Source organism: Ptiloglossa arizonensis, chromosome 8 (genome assembly GCF_051014685.1).
Source record: "Ptiloglossa arizonensis isolate GNS036 chromosome 8, iyPtiAriz1_principal, whole genome shotgun sequence".
NCBI classification, from domain to species: Eukaryota; Metazoa; Arthropoda; class Insecta; order Hymenoptera; family Colletidae; genus Ptiloglossa; species Ptiloglossa arizonensis.
The window spans coordinates 19,278,822-19,296,746 of NC_135055.1; the positions used below are offsets into that span (position 1 = coordinate 19,278,822).

General features: G+C 43.9%; 2 protein-coding genes across 4 annotated transcripts in view; one reads left to right on the forward strand and one right to left on the reverse strand.

Moving 5' to 3' along the window:
• The window catches only part of LOC143150453 (uncharacterized), a 31,312-nt gene extending 19,399 nt beyond the window's left edge, over nt 1–11,913 (reverse strand). For both annotated transcript variants that reach the window (XR_012993062.1, XM_076318728.1), the window contains exon 1: nt 11,699–11,913. The gene's annotated coding sequence lies outside the window, so the exon portion shown is untranslated. The remainder of the gene's footprint in view (nt 1–11,698) is intronic.
• LOC143149907 (signal-induced proliferation-associated 1-like protein 2) overlaps nt 1–17,925 on the forward strand; it is a 75,271-nt gene that overhangs the window by 24,743 nt on the left and 32,603 nt on the right. The gene's annotated exons all lie outside the window — the stretch shown is intronic.

The window sequence follows — 17,925 nt, forward strand, 5'->3', positions numbered from 1 at the left end:
GAACGGATATCGACGCGATCGAGAGAACGCTCGGTACAGTCGCAATAATTATTCGATAATTAGCGCTGCTCGAATTTAAATCGGCGTTGAAATTGTTGCATAGTGATTTTATTCCGGGAAGAAAATCTCGAGTGGAGAGAGAATACACTTGGTGCATCGAGAATAAGCGAGAAAGAAATAGCTGCGCGATGAATCATCCGATTGGAAAAATTGAAGAATATTTATTCTCGTTGTATCTTTGGAATAACAGTATCGTTGGATCGGCGAGGCTCTCCCGATTGAAATGAGTCCAAACACGGCGTAAATCGGACGAATTTTATCTATTAGAAATTTATATTCCACAGAGATGGAAAATAATGGAATGCAATAAAGTTTCTCCGATTGGTGGCGTGTTTGGGCTCGTTTCGATCGGGAGAATCTCGCCAATTCGCGTGCACCGTTGTCGCGAAGAAAAAGCAAAGAATATAGAAATTGAAATTGTTTCTAATCGGATGATTCATCGTAACCGCGTATCTTCGAAATGCTCGAGCTCGATCATCGTTGCTCGGCTCACCGGTTCTTTCTCGCTTACACTCTTTACGCGTCTGTTCACTGTCTTCGTTCGTAGCATCGAATTACGTTCAACTCGAGACACATCGAGCAACAGCAGGGCCACGATGAGGATGGATCGTTGAAATTCAGGCGCGGACGAGTTTACCGAAATTTAAACAAGTATCGCGTTACACCAAGGAACGCATTACGATCGAAATTTTCGATACTCGTGACATCGTCGCTCGGTTATTTTTTCTATCGGGTCGCAATTGCGTCGTTTAGGCGAGATAACAACTCGAAGGTTCGATGTCCAAGCTATTGTCGAGCCGGCCATTTTTTCCGGCGATTTTCGTTCAGAAGCGATAACGACTTACAAGCGTCGAACGCGCGAGCAACTGTCGAGTAACAATGTTTCTTTTTTTTTTTCTTTTTTATCGAGTCGAGTGTCGTTTAAACGATAGAACGACTCGAAGGTTCGATTCGCGCGCGATCGTCGAACGATGATCGTTCTTTCCGTCGAGTTGCAGTCTCGTTATTCGGTCGAGATAACGACATCGAAGGTTCGATGTCGAGGCCATTGTCGAGTGGTCATTTTTTTTTTTCTATCGTGTCGCAGTCGTTTCGTTTAGGTGAGATAACCAGTCGAAGCGTTCAATGCGAAGGTTACAGTCGATCGTCGATATTTTCCGAGTCGCAATACGGTCATTTAGGCGATAGAACGGTTAGAAAGTTCGACGAGCGTTGAATAGCAATTTTCTCCATCGTATCGATCAGCTTTGACTTACGAAAATTAACCGATCGTAACGAAGAACCTCGTCGAAAATCAACCGTGGAGATATTGTTCTCTTTTATCGGTTCCCTGGTGGTTATAAAGTTATTAATTTATTTCGATCATCGAGAGTCACTTTCGCTCGTTCTTACTTCGAGCGTCGTAAACTTTATAAAAGATTTACGAGTCTCGACGACGATCTCGCGGGTTCACGATATGCAAAATTTCATATCCGCGACGAGAAGGGATATTCGTGGATCTCGTGTAAAGTCCTTCCTACCTAAGGTTTCACCGTTGAAGTTTTCCGCTCGTCGAAGTCTCCAGCGTTAACCTAGACCCCCGTTGATCTCCCTCGGTCTCCATCGTGGAAGAAGCGACAATCGCCGTAACATTGTATTCAAATGTCCCTCCGACGCTAAGCGACGTCTCAACAGCGCGAGAGGGTGGGACGGTGGGAAACGCGACGAGGAATCACGATATCCGCTCTCGACCTTTTCTTTTTTCCCTGCAAACTTCCTGCCCGTAGCTTCGAAACTCGCGTCCCCGCGTCGACGATTTTGTTTAGTCTCACCGGGTCGTTTCTTACCTCGTTAAAAGTCGTGCAACTCGGAAGTGTGGTATGTCACGGTATGTAACAGTGTGTATGGGTTAAAAGACGTAATAAGAGAGGAGAGTTGAAAAGACGCGCCAAGGCGAGAGACTCGTCAAAGACGTGAGCGACGAAGACGATAGAGACGCGTGCCGAGGGCATCGAGACGATTAGCTTAGTTTTATACATAGTCGAGCTATCTTTAGCGAAAAGAGAAACTAATTGCCAATACCGCGTCTAATACTGATAACATATAATATACATAATATACATAAGTATACAACAACGTACTGCACGGGTACAACCAAATTTGTAAATTTCGAGGGAAATTCATCGTAGGAACAATTGAAATATAAACGAAAATACACTACGAACACTCGTATTGAAATCTCGCTTCTAAGTCACACTTACTCTTAGCGAGGATACTCTACTACTATTAGCGAGGATGCTGTTACTGGAAATACTCTACAACTACTACTACTAGTGGAAATTCTCTAGAACTATTAGCGAGGATGCCCTATTACTATTAACAAGGATGCTCTATTGCTGTTACCAGAAATGCTCTAGTACTATCAGCGAGACTGCTGTACAACCGCTAACGAGAATATTGTACGACTCGAGTATACCACTTACCCTTACTTTTCTCCTAATCGACCATCTGTGGCTATAATTCCAGCTACGATCGTCGTGCACGTGAACCAACGAGTCTGGTTAATTTCGTCAAAATCGGTGAGGGTCACTTCGGACGTTCCCGTGTCGGATATGCTTCTCCCTTCTCTGGTTTCTAAATAACAGTGTATTCGGAGGTCTTTTCGAAGGGCGGGTGAAAGCATTCGTCCTCGATCGTCCTACTCCGACACGCCTCCACCCTTTGCAACGAAACACGACGCGTTCGATCGTTGACCCTTCGCGATGGAATCGAGAATCGTGAGGAGAACTTGGCAGCCGTCCACGCAACGAGGCCCGGCGCACGGTGTGTGTTACTCGATTGCGAATACAAGCGGTCGGTCGTTACCCCCGTTTCGTTCGTACGATCGTCATTTTTTTTCCTTCATTTTTTTTTTCTTTTTCAACTTGCGTTGCAATCGTCGAAACCGCGCCACCGTACGACATCTTCCGGTGCGAGACGCGAAAGAAACGCGGATGCGTGGCCATCGCGTAGACGCGAACGCGCAATTAGCGATGGTTCTTTCCACGAACCAGTTTTAACGGTGACCAGCGGCAACAGCAGAAGCAGTACGGCTCGTCGTAAGATTACGCGGGCTCGCGATGAAAGGACGATAGCGCGAATGAATGGAACGAGCAAAACGGAGCGGAGAACGAACACGACGGTGTGTCGCGAGCAGCGTGTGTTCATCGGGCGCGTGTCCGCGCGCCACGGTGAAGCGCCATCGGCGACAGGAAACGTCGGTCAACGGAAGCGATTAAATCCACGAGAAAATAAATGGAAACTCACGGCCATCCTCGTCCTCTTTCCCTTTCCTTCGAAACTCGCGGCGAGGGTTAACGGCTCTCCCGCTCACGAACAACGGGGAGAACTCCACGCGAGAGAGACCGTGTTTCTCGTACGTTTGTTTGTTTCGACGATCTCCGCGTACGTTTGGCGCCGAGTTCCGTTCGCGATTCTTTCTTTCTTTCTTCTACCCGTGTCAACCGTTACCTCGTTAAAAGTCGAACGACGAGAGGAACGGCGGGAGTGACCCTCGACGATTACGATGAAATTCGACCCGCTCGTAAATTTACGTGTAGCGAACGCGGTTGAGAGAAATTATGAAGAAAATGAGTGCAAAGTTTGAAAAAATTTGGATCGTGCTCGAGCAGTGGAACACCCTCGCTAATAGCTGTGGCAAACTTGGGAACTTCGAGAGACATTTATCGTAGAAGCGATTAAAATACAAATGAAAATACACTACGAACACCTCGTGTCGAAATCACTTTCCCACTCTCAACTCTGAGTCACGCTTACTATTAGCGGGGATGCTCTACTACTATTAGCGAGGATACTCCACTGCTGTTACTGAAAATACTCTACAACTACTACTACTAGTGGAAATTCCCCAAAACTATTAACGAGGATACTCTACTACTATTAACGCGGATCCTCCACTGTTGTTACTGGAAATACTGAACAACAACTACTACTACTGAAAATTCTCTAAAACTATTAACGAGGGTGCTCTACGCTGGAACATTCTTACACCTTTGAAGAAAGAAAAAAAAAAAAAGAAATATTTAAACGAGACGCCAGTGTGCGTTTTCTGACCGCGCGTACTACGTTCAGATACGGAGGGGACCGAGAAGTATCCGGGTACGGAAATTGGGCAAGTATTTGAGCGTAAACATGGAAGGGGTGACACGGGGAAAAGGAATAAAATTGAAGACTCCGGGGACCGCCCGTGGGTGCATAACTAAACCTCCAGTCTCACGGTGTCGACACGCACGATAATGCGCTCGGTTGTCCGGCTTTGTTTTGTAACACTAAACCACCGATTCTCCAGCGAGAGAACCACCGAGGCCCTCGATTCACCGATTAAAAGACAACCTGGTTCGCAGAGACGTTGGTGTATTTTTCGATAGCTTTCGCACCGAGTTCTTCTTCTATCGAGAAATGTTTCCTTTTGCTCGCAAAGAAGGCGTACATTTTTTTCCCATTATTTCAACAGTACACGATGAGACCGGGCTTCTTTTCACGGTAATAACCGTATTTACTCAACCGATAACTCGACTCGAGCAGCTATCTTTCAGAAGCATTACGCATTAACGTCCTTACTTTCAGTTCCAAAGTCTACGTTCGCGGGAAGTCTTACTCACCTAATCGCCAAGGGCTGCGGTGTCTAAACATTGAAACACAGGGTTTCTAAAAGTTTCCAAGGGAGATTCGTTTTCAAAAGATCGTTTACCCACGAATCGTGGGTTTTTGAAGAGGAAAGAGGAACAGGTCGAGTAAAAACTATCTAACCGAACCATTACCTTACTTACAAATTTTTGTAAGATACTCGATACATAAATTCATTAATCGGATACGACGCAAGACTCTTCGAAGGGATATTTAGATCACTCGTGTATTTTAATATTTAAATCGAGCTACACAAGGGCCACGACCCACACTTTGGGAACCTCTGCTCTAATATATGCATACATATATTCCTGGGAAAACTATGCGGATAGAATCTTTCAGTGTTGAACTACCTTCCTGTCGAGTTGCTAGAAGTACGCGGCACTTAAACGTCGATTACTGTCAGGCTTTACGCTTTGCCGTAATTACGTGCCTCGTAAAAAACTGTTATCGAATTACGCTACAGTTTTACGTTACAACCCCACTTTCCAACAATTATCGTCGTCGAAGAAATCCTCGAGCAAAAAGTCGGGAACGTATTAAAATTATATCTAAAAAGTAACGTTGATTTATATTTAATATCCGTGTTATTAACGTCGAGTCGATGCGATAGGGAAGGCCCAACGTAGATTTTTGCGCGAAACTGCCCCCTCCCCGTCTCACCCCTCTCCCAAACTGTACGAGAAATCCTGTGTCAACAACCGAGCACGATTACTCACGTGTGCGATCGCTAACGAACTTTTTAACTTCGTAACGTCAACGCATTAAATTCGATTCGGTATTTGCACATAAAGTACTCAATGCTACCGTAATATCCCCTGAGAGTCTCTCACTTTTCAATTCAAAGCCAACCAGAACAACCTCGACGCATAATTCTATTCTCAAGAGTTCCATGGACCCTCGTACGTTGAACTAAATCGTATCGATCCGACGCGGTGAAAAACTTGTACAATTCGATAAACGTTCCCCCGAACGACATTTATATTTCCACAAAGTGTACACGTATCGCGAGAGAGAATCGTGTACATTATTGTAAAGAGTAAACATTACTATTACCGTTGCAACTGAACGTTCAACGTTCGAAAAATATCCAAGTACATACACGATTTCTGTCTGTCACCGACAACCGAGATCGTGTCTAACGGATTGAGAAGAATTACACGAGTTTTTTTTCAAGAGATTTGTCAAATTTTGCGTTCCTGGTACAGTTTTACATTTCTCTTCAATTTTAACTTTCACTGGTAAGTTTTTTTCATAATCGTGTAATCGTTTCTACGAACCGAGAGAATGATCGTAAACAGGGTAACGATGTAGCGATGGTTTCGAAAGAATCGTTCAAGTTTCGAAAGAGAATTTTCCAAATTTTATTTCCTATTATACAATATTGTGTATCGATCGTTTCAAACGGTATATTGTTAATAAACTTCATAAATAATTTTGATGCTCGTTACCGCACATACGATGAACCGCTCGCGGTGATACGGGTCAGTCGGTTGAACGTCGCTGATGTTTGAACGCGGTAGCCTGAACAGACCGATTATGCAAATGGATGGGTTAAGCGTTCCGTGAGCGTCGGAAACGACTTTTTTGGAAAACGAGCCGACACGCGTCCCTCGTGGACAGCTATTTTCATCGAGACACGTCTCGTAACGATCCCCCGCGAATTTCTCCGATGAAGCAAATGGGTTAAGAGCGATCGCTGAATTACGAAGAGCTTACGAGTTTCGAGCGACACACAGGGTAGCAACTTATAGAAAATCACCGATGCATTGAGCGGTGCGTGTCGTTGGTCACGCGTTCGTATCGAGATCATTTCGCGATTTCTTTGTAGACTTCGATAGCGATGGAATCGGCCCCGCTAGACACGTTACGCGACACCTAACGCGTGAATATTCCGTAATGGGTTTTTCGGGATGGTCGAAAAGCAAGAACTCGAAAGCCAGCGGCTTGTCCGCGTACGTAGGTACGTACGTACTCGAGCGTATTTATAGTTCGACCGTTAAAAACCGCATAACCGAGTCGCGGCGGTGGCCGTTCCGAACAGGGCCGTAGTACGGGACCGGTCTCTTAATCTTCTCTCGAAATAAACGCCCTCCGTGCTCGCTAGTGCTCCACGGTGCGCTCACCGCCCGCGAGAACGGGGTCCTATCTGAAAAATCCGCTTCCGTTGCTCGCGAGCGAGCTATTGCGCAACTCGAACGCGAGAATCGAGCGATCGATCGATCGAGATCGAGTCGCGTACGCGTGACTCCGGTTCTATGCGTTACTACACGCGAGACTCGCGTTTGATAACAATAGTACGATTTACCGACAACCGAGATCGTGTCTAACGAATTGAGAAGAATTACACGAGTTTTTTGAAGAGATTTGGCAAATTTTGCGTTCCTGGTAAAGTTCTACATTTCTGTTTAATTTTAATTTTCACTGGTAAGTTTTTTTCTTAATCGTGTAATCGTTTTTACGAACCGAGAGAATTATCGTAAACAGGGTAACGACGTAGCGATGGTTTCGAAAGAGTCGCTCAAGTTTCGAAAGAGAATTTTCCAGATTTTATTTCGTAAAGTTGATAAGTGCTTTCAATTTGTAGGTTTCTTAATTTTCACCGGTGAGTTTCCTTCTAAATATATAATTGTCTTTATCGAGGATGATTTTCACGAAAAAGGTAACTCAACATTTTGTGCATTATTAGGGTTGAAAATCGTTCGGGTTGCACGTTGGGTGGAAATTGCATTTTGAATAATGGGCAACGAGCGAAGAATTCGTGCGGTGCACGGTTATCGGGGTGGCCCAGAAATTAATTCGTTAACCGACGACCACGCCGAGATATATCGTTTCGGGCACAATGATCCATAGATCATCCCGTCGACGTAACGAAAGCAATTGCATTCCTCCGCGAGGATCGGTTCTCGGGATGCAAACACTTTAAGGTACGCGCCACCGCGTGCGAACGCGAAATTAGATTGTAAATTCGGGCGACGAAAGAAGAAGAAAACCAGACACGAAAGTAAAACTAATTACGCTGTTATCGACCCAACCTCGAGAATAATGTAATGAGAATACCGGTGAATTAACTAAAGATTGAACAAGAAGAATTATAACACGACGAAAGTGGCAAGGAAATATCGTAGCTCGTTTATCGATCGTTCGATATCAACGGGGTGTACGATTCTCGTACGTGCACGTGGACGGCTGCAGGGGGTTTGCAAACGGAGTTAACCCTCGTACGGTGAAAAACAATCGAAACGGAGACCAACGGAGAGAGCCGTGGAAACAAAGGAGTTCGTAATCGAAACGGAGAACAGAGGGAATCGCGACATATGTTTGGGTCCCGGGCAAAGAGAGAGCACGCGTCAAGGATCTGCTCCGATCGACAGATGTTACCTCGCACGGGTGCTTCGACGTCGATTAATAATGTTAATCGATTCGAACGGGGACGAATCTGTTCGAGATAAATTCCAAACACTGTTCGTTGCGTCGCACGAGGATCGTGTACGTTAAAGGATGGAATAGAACGATACGATAGAGCGTCGAGAGAAGAGGAAACCGAGGCACGAAAGTATAACTAAGCACACTGTTCTCGACCTAACAAATAATATAACGAGAATACCGGTAGAATTAAATAAAGATCGAATAAGAAGGATAGAAATACAATTGTAAGACGATAGAATAAGAGAAACGAAATCGAGGCACGAAAGTAAAACTAAGTACACTGTTCTTGTACTTAAGTGTAATATAAAATCTGTAACCGATGCGAGTGTATACAAATTCTGCGTGTCGGTTCGCGATTGTCGCTCTTCTGTATAATATTGATAATAATTTTGAAACGCACAGGCACGCGAATCTCGAGATTAAACGCGAGTTCGTTACGTTCTTCGATGTTTGACTGTCTTTAATCGTTATCGTTCTGAAGGAAGACGAATCCAATTGACGGTAGCGTGAAAACCGAGAACAAAATTCGGTGACTTTAAACAGAGAACTGTTACGTTGGAACGCGATGCGTTAACCGGCAGATAAGCGAGATCCAGATAAAAGATAACCGGGTTCCCGAGTACCTCGTCCGAACACCGGTTCGATAATACAAACTCGCGCTCGCGTTTCGTAACCGAGTAACGTATTCGGTAACGAACGCCAGATTCGAGTCTCACGGCTCAGTCCACTAATTCTCGTCTAATCGTAAGAAACCGAACCACCTCGGTCGCTCGATAAACACGCCATTGACGAGCAGTCACGCTCGTGAATCGCGATCCGAGGCAACAGGACTCTGTTTACTCGTGCTCGTTCGGGTTTTAGCGGGAATTAACAAAAGTTGGCCAAATTGCGCAACAATCGGTCGACATTTTACGAAAACGATAACGGAACATTTCCACCTACCAGGTGCTTCGTTTTACGGTCGATCCTCGAATTCAAATACCATTTGTTCGTTGCACGAAGATCGTGTACGTTAAAGAATGGAATGAACGATACGATAGAGTATCAAGTGACGAGAGAAGAAGAAATGATGTGGATCGTCATCGAGAGAAATGAATACTCGGAAGAAAGATTTTAGTATTTTATCCCACTTTCTTTCTTCTCCGAGGAAAGTTGCGTTAACGGTAACCCGGGTCTGTAGGGACCCGCGCGTGACACGACGAGGGTTAAGTACTTTTTTCTTTTTTGTTTTCTTTTTTTTACGATGTCCCAGTATTCGACTATAAATTAGTGTCACGGTCGTCGCGTCGGTGTAATGAAAAATGTTGTAACTGTCTTTTCAACATTAATTCGTGAAATTACGATGTCCCCGAAAGCGGAAAGAGAGGATGGCGCTTCGCGAGGAGACGTTGTCGAACAATAACTCGCGATACCGTTACCTGTTAAACCCTCGTAAGATCGTAAAGGTGTTCTCCGCGGTTCGTCTCGAAATTCATTAACGCTCGTTTCAAAATACCAGCTGCCGCCGGCTGCCGTGTTAACCAACGCTGGTAATTCACCGTTATTTTGCAAAAAAGAAAAAAAAATCCGGCGCCAATTTCTTCGATCTTTCGAGCGACTTTCGATTCTCCAGGAAGCGACAGTGACCGGTAGAGTTTTAATCAAATTGTTCGCGTTAACCTGTGAAATGCCTACGGTCGCCATTAAGAGGAGATCGAAACGAAATCGAGAGTCGATCGCGAGAATTTTTTTATTCATTCATTTATTTACGGTCACGAACTCTTCGCTGTACGAACGAATAAACGAGTAAAATACAAAGGTAGCCAGACGCAGGTAAACAATGCACGAGAGATCGTGTCTAAAAGTATAAAAGTAGCGCGAGACCCGAAGAAATCGAGCGAACCGTGGTAATTGTTCACATTGATAACGATCCTATTAATAGTTTCACAGTGAAGGAAGACACGTTCTCCTCCAGAGCCAAGTGTTTCATTTTAGGTGAACTCTGTTTGTAAAAAGTGGACGAAACACGAGACACGTCTGCTCCGAAAGGGGCCATAGATTTCATGGATGACGAACGTAACGAAAAAATGGACACTGGCTGACCCAATTCGAGAGCAACGAAACGTTGAAATCTCTATCGTCTTACCCGTTACACAAGCGTGTCTCTGACACGGAGACCGTGCACTGCTGCAATATTCTACACGAGGTCGCACAAACGAACGTGGTAACTAGATTGCATCGATGCACTGAAAATGTCTCGAAGCTTCGACAACGACACCCAAAGTTTCGAATGCATTAGATGCAACATTGGTGACGTGTTCAGCGAAAGATAAATTAGTGGAAAAGGTGATGAATGTTTCTAATGCGAGATAATTTAATTATAATCTTTCAAATTAGTGTTAAAACGTAGGACGATCAAAAATTCCCAAGACTGCAATTAAACGTATGAAATTAGTATTAAGATGTAAGATGAACCAAGTTTCGAAGTTCTGTTACATCCAAAATTCCGAATGCATTTGATGCAACATTGGTGACGTGTTCAGAGAAAGATAAATTAGTGGAAAAGGTGATGAATGTTTCTAATGCGAGATAATTTAATTATAATCTTTCAAATTAGTGTCAAAACGTAGGACGATCAAAAATTCCCAAGACTACAATTAAACGTACGAAATTAGTATTGAGTCGTAAGCTGACCGAAAGCTTCTAAAGCTATGATCGAACCAAGTGTCAAACTAGTGTCGAAGTAACCAAATGTTCGTAAGAGTAATCGAATATATTGTTAGACTACCTTCGCGAGAAACGAGTAATGAAACACTTGGACGAATCACGAGATAACGTATTCGTTGAGAAAAAAACGCGATCGAACCTACCGATTCGCGGCCAATTTTTGGCGATGATGTTCGAGCAGAGGTTTTCATCGGGACCTGTCGATGTTTGCTCGACGATTTATCTCGGTCGATATTTCGTACGAGGGACAAGCCAACCTCTCGTTGAATTCGAAACGCGAGGAGATAGGAGGAGGCGAACGCACAAGGCGTTCTTTATCCGTTATCTTCCAGTGGTTTGTTTCTCTTTCGTTTCGCCACGAATAACCGGGTAACAGTTCTCGCTCGTAAATGTCACCGACAAAGCCCTTATCCGCGTGGAATCGCGCCGAAAGAAAACCACCGGGAGCGGGATCCTTTTCCAACGGAGCGCGATCGCGTTCACTGTATTCGTCGATGCCCGGGGGGTTACCAACCGAGCTCTCTTCTCGAGTCGAGAACGACCTACGTAGCCACTCTTGCTTTTCGCTCGTCGAAACTCGACTGTCCTCTTATACGAACGACGAAACTGAAAAATTGGTTCATTCGACCCCCTGACTCTACAAGTATCCGCGCGGGGGTCCCGGTAGACCCCCACTGGAGTACACTACGCGCTGCTGTTCGATACAGATTGACCGGTAATTAAATTCCAAGAAATTAAAAACGAGAGGTTACCGGTAGACACGGAGAAGAAATTTGCAAAAATTTAAATACACTTGCGCCGAGAATCGATCAGAATCAAAGACAAGATTTAGAGTTACCTGTAGCTCTCCAGACGAGGATTACGTTCTGGTACACTTTACGCGCGTAGAACGGTTACAGTTTTATCGAAATTCCTGGACGAGGTTTCTTTTTTTCGAAGAACGTATCGTCTCGTCGCGATCCAAGAACGGTATTCGATGGGTAACGATCACGGTGCGCGAGATCCCCACAGTTTTTGCAAACCGATTTTCCAAGGAAAGAGTCGCTTCGTAGAAAGGACGGCTCGCGATCGTGTACGTAAGTATGCGCGGCGACGAAACGCGAAGAATTTAGCGTGCGCCTTAAGTATACGCGAGAAATCCCGTATCGCGCTTAACATTGACTCGGTAATTATTTTTAGTCGATTAATTGCTCCAGCTGCGTTCCTATCCCCCTTTCGTCCGTGTACGAAGAAAAAGGAAGTCGTTGACCCGATACGTCGGTCTTGCGTAACAAACGCTTTACACACGTGACCCGTAAGCTAATCGTATCTACGTACGGCGAGACGAGGCGAGAAGGAACGAGAGAAGTTCCTCTATGAACGCATCTGAACCACCGATAGATACCAACGCGGTGAAATTGCAACGGACATTTAATCGTCGGTTTTACTTTTTACGAACGATTATCTCTCGTCGAGATCGATCGAATCGTTTCGACGATACGTGATTCGTGTTTGTCGTTGGAAATAGTATGAACTCTAAACGGGGGGATTTCCCTCGAATTGAGAAGAAAGCTTCTCTTCGTCGTACCAGAGAATACTTTTTGTTTTTATACAATTTTATATACGTATATTTTTTTTAACGATTCCCTTCGATATTGTAAATAATTTGAAAAGTCTACGATGATGCTCGGATAATAGGGAAAATAATAGTAGAGGGGACGAAAGTTGGAGGTACGGTAGAACGAGCCATTCTTCGCTTTCGATCGTCTCGGTATCGATACAGAAAAGCCACACGTATCTAATTTCGATCCTTCGTCGATTTCAATTTTTAATCTCGCGGCAGACTTTGTACGCGTACCGCGTGACTTGCTCGAGTATCGTTCGATTCGATTCGATTCGCAATAGCAACTTTCGGATTACAATCAATTCACTCTTTCGTACAATTTTCCATCGTATTCTTTTCAGAGAATGTTTGCGTTGTTTTTCCAGACGGTTTCGAAAAACGAAATTATGAAAGTTCTCGGTCCCATTACGCGCGTACGCGGTCGAAAATAAAAAAAACGCGGAGTATTCTTGTCGCGCCGCGTGGCCTCTTTATTTGGCGTCCTCTTTATTTGGCGTCCTCTTGTTTCTCCACTCCGGGGAGATCTTCGGGGTCTTAATCCACCGCGAAGGTTTGCCTCCTACGTTGTTCGAGCTCGAACGGGAACGATACGATAACGTTAATGGGATTCACAGCGTGTCCTCCAGCTACTATCGACGCAAGCCTCGTTTTTCCCTAATCAGTTGTAACGCGTAACTACCTGCGATGCACTTTGCGCGCAAATTTCCCTCGAATTTAAATAGTATCGATCGACAGGTCGCGTACAAAAAAAAAAAAAAATACCAACTGGCACGTACAGGACGCTTTGGGAATATGCGATCGAATCTATCCCATTCTGCTCTCTCCAAAAATGAAAAAGGTGGTGTGTAAACCATAGGTTCGTGAACTTTTTATTAGGAGTCGATATGGTAAATAATTTGAAAAGTCTACGATGATGCTCGGATAATACTAAAAATTGAATCATTGGTAGGATTCTTGCCAAAGGGAATTATTTTTAGGAATTTTTAAACGTTCCCATGATACTCTGTCGCGAATGAAAAATGTTTCTCTCGTACGATAGTTTTTCATCGTTCGGAGAGAGTCTACGATATCGAAGCTTGTTTACCTTTTTATGGTGCACCCTGTATATTTCTATCGCAAAGTATTAGGCGATTTTTTTTTATTAAAAAATTACTCTACAAACACACGATAGAAGAGGTGGAACAGTCACGGTTGGTGTAGATTTTGAGAGTGGAAATTTTTATTTTTCGTAATTTTTGTTAACAAAATAGTCAGGTCGGTCGGGGAATTTCTTCCTCCCTGTTTTTTTTTTCGCAGTTTTGTATTTCACCGTGAATGCCACCGTTGTACGACGAAGATCCGATCGATTTTATCGAGACAGTCGCGCGATTCAGCGGGAATCCACGCTCGAAGCTTGGAAGCTCTCCCGCCTCGTTGGTAAATATTTAATAGCCCCGATAAGCCGCGACCATCGTTCTCGATGGACATTATTTGTCGTCCGGGAAAATTTTTTAAACCGATGCGCATACAGGGCACGGTCTCGTTCCAGAGAAAAATAAATAAAGAAATCGTCGACCAACCCTCTATTCGACCTTTAAATGCATAGTTTTTTTTTTGTTTCAAACGAAGTTGCGAATAAAATTGAAAAGAATTATTTCACTCGGATATCGAAATTGAATTAATATCAAAATTGAGCAAAATGGGTTGTAGAAGTGCAACGCTAGAAAACGCGTCATCAATATTTAATAACGTGGTATACAACCGAGAAATAATTATATATAAAATACTTACACATCCGTAGAAAACATTTCATTTAATAACACAAGCCTAGGCTGGATAGAACGTACCGAATTGAAAGCATTATTCGCGTCGATTACGATTAATGCGACTCAACTCGTGTAACTCTTATCGAAGAATGGAGTAACGTCTCTGGAGGCTCTCTTCCAGGTGCGTTTAAATCAAAAATAGGTTGCAGTCTTGCAACAGTGTGCGTTTAAAGTTAACGACGATCAATGGAAAAAAGTTCTCGTTAATTACAATTAGCGCAAGTTATCTAACGGAACTCTTATCGAGGAACAAAATAACGTCTCAAGGCTCCTCGGTTAGCTTCAAATTAACTCTTATCGAAGAATGGTGGAGTAACGCCTCTCGAGGCTCTCTCGGGTAAATTTCAATGAAAAATACGTTGCGGTTTCTTAACCGTGTGCATTTAAAGTTAACAACCATCAATGGAAAAAAATTTTCGTTAATTACAATTAGCGCAAGTTATCTAACGGAACTCTTATCGAGGAACAGAATAACGTCTCAAGGCTCCTCGGTTGGCTTTAAATTAACTCTTATCGAAGAATGGCGGAGTAACGCCTCTCGAGGCTCTCTCGGGTAAATTTCAATGAAAAATACGTTGCAGTTTCTTAACCGTGTGCATTTAAAGTTAACAGGTATCAATGGAAAAAAATTTTCGTTAATTACAATTAGCGCAACTTATCTAACGAAACTCTTATCGAGGAACAGAATAACGTCTCAAGGCTCCTCGGTTGGCTTTAAATTAACTCTTATCGAAGAATGGCGGAGTAACGCCTCTCGAGGCTCTCCCGGGTAAATTTCAATGAAAAATACGTTGCGGTTTCGCAACGGTGGGTATTCAAAGGTTAACGACGACCAATGGAAAAGTAATTCGCGTTATCGTCGACAAGCTGGAAACACGCGCGATCGTTTGTACCTGTGTACGCGTTAGACGCGTTCCGCCATCGCGGCACTTCCGCGAGCTGGAGGCATTTTCTCGGAGTGTTTCTCACAGTTTCTTCAAACGTACCTTGAGAAACTGGTGTCCATTTATCGCCGCTTTCCATCGTGCGCGCCATGAAAAAAAGATTCTAGAATGGGATGCGACCTACATACGTTCGCGACAGAACAAACGAGTCCAGTAGGAAAGTGTATCCATCCAGATCTGAACCGAAACGATGCAACGATGCAACGATGCAACGATGCAACGATGCGCCTAGGTACTCGTCTTCCGGGTTTCGATGCAGGTTAATGTTTACTGGTTGTACGTATCTCTTGTGGTATTTACACTGTCGTTTAAAAATTTTGAGCACGCTTCGATCTTTATAGATATCATAATAATAATAATAATAGTAATAGGAATAATAGTAACAGTAATAGTAATAGGAATAATAATAGTAATAGTAATAGGAATAGTATCAGTAAACGTAATAGTAATAGTAATAGCAATAATAATAATAATAGTAATAGTTTACCGATATCAAACAGGAAGAACTCTCCGTTACAAAGCGCGTACGCAAGAAACGCAAAATAAACCAAGACGAGTGTTCGGTGCAGCTACAGGAGCGGAACGTTTAAACGAGATGAGAGAAAATTATTAAAAAATACCGAGAGTCTCGCGGAAACGATTAGAATTTAAGTCCTCTCGAACAGTTATGTCGACCATTTAACGCGAAAAGAGATTCAGAAAAAGAATGTACAGTTTCACGGGTGACGCGTACGCGAGCATAAAAATTTGTTTGCGGAATATCTGGACAGGAAATAGACTTATCGATAACGTTGCGCGTAAAATGCAAGATCTACGACAGTGCTGTTCGACGATCGTTTACCGATGTAACGGTAAATACTCGTTAAAAATTCTATCGGATCGTCGACTCACTTCCAAGATCGAAATGAAACTTCGGTATACATTTACAGTTCCTCGTAACAATCACAGTCGTAGAAAACACTTAAAACGTACCAGAAACGACACATTTACATCTCGATCGTAAACGAACCGATACATCTATCGAAGAATTAAACGACTCTTCGTTGCGCGGAAAGAAACTTACCATTCGAATATTAAGAAAATTCAGAATTGAAAAATCTTGGATGACGACAGATAATTCTATAAACTGTCGCTACGTTCTCGCGCAACGATCTCCTCGCTTGACTATCGACATCACGTTTTCGTCGTTCCTCGTAAGTTCACACGTTGCTCGTGGACCACGTCGAGGCTCTTATCGTCGATCGTGAATTTTCCACGCGCGGTTGCATCGTGCAGTCTTCGAGACACCGCTGCGATTCTTAGTCAGCGGCGATCGTTCCAGATTGGAATCGATAGAGATATAAAAGGAGAGGGGCCCTCCCCTTGTCGCATCCCTGCTAGAGTTCCCTTGGCCGAAACGTGTCGGTGCACGTTCGTACACACCGTGAACCCATTCGCGATTCTGCTATTGTTAACCGCAGATATTCTCTTGTTCACCGGCCAGTCGAGTGACAGACACCGTGAGAAGCGGTCGCGGATTCGTGGCCATCGAACGGGTGGTATCGATGTCGATTAAGATCGTCGGTGGTTTTCTGGAGTTGGTGGCGCGACTCACGCCGTCCCCGAGGAAAAAGAACGGGACGAAAGTCAAGAATCGGTGCTCGAGGAGGGAAACGTGCCACCGAGTAGGAAACCGTGAGTCGAGTGAAAATCAACAGGTACACACGGGAGTGGAAACTAATATTTCGATTATTATACAATGAACGAACAACGAAAATATTGTATAGATGAACGACGACCCGTTTCCAGCACGAAACTTGAACCGTTTATTCTTATTTGAGTCGTGACAGGCTATTTCTCCTTATTACTTTTATTTTCTCGAAGTGAACGAGTACACGTCGATCGATCGTTTTTTAATTAAATTACACAAATCCAAGGTTTCGACGAAGTTGAGAGTTACAAATTGGATACACTTGTGCGTCAATTTTCGTCGCGGTTGGGCAAATTACCTGCTAAATTATATTCCAATTTTCGATGTCTCTTTCTGTGTCGCGTTCGAGGATTATCGTCGGCTTCTTTGTTCCCTCTTCGAGTTAAATTTTCCAGTACCGTACCGACTGTTCGTTATTAAAAAAAAGAAATATTTAGTCGATTTTTGCCTCCACGAGTCAAGAGGAGAAACAATGTCCAAGAGTGTCTCTAATCATTACCGAGAGTCGAATTTTCGAAAAGTAAAGTAGAAGTCGGCGCTCGGCTCTCGAATACGCTTCCAAGTACACTTTTGCTCCCTTTTTACGAGCGTTGGAGTTTCGTAGAACGTCGACGAACTCCGGTTGAACGCACTGCGGCACGAGGGTGGCGGAATGGAATGCGATCTTGATGGCGAGGGCCGGGACACGCGTTACGTAAGAAAAGAAATATCAACGGGGCTGCGAGGACAACGCGGGCGAGGTTGAGCGGACGGGCATGAGGGCCTCTGACGCGATTAGCGATGGGATCGAGCGTGTCGCAGGTAGCATAGAAACTCGACCAGACCGTGTTCGAAAACTTTCTTCTCGAAAACTTTCTTCTCCATTTCGAGAAAATAAAAGTCAAGCTTGACGAACGTTTCTTCTCGCACGAGTGAATTTCGTGACATTTCCACTGGACTTTGTTTCAATTTTTTATTTCGAAGTCCCTCAATGACGGGAAACTATATACAAAAGAAACTAAAAATCTTCCTCGAGAACCATCG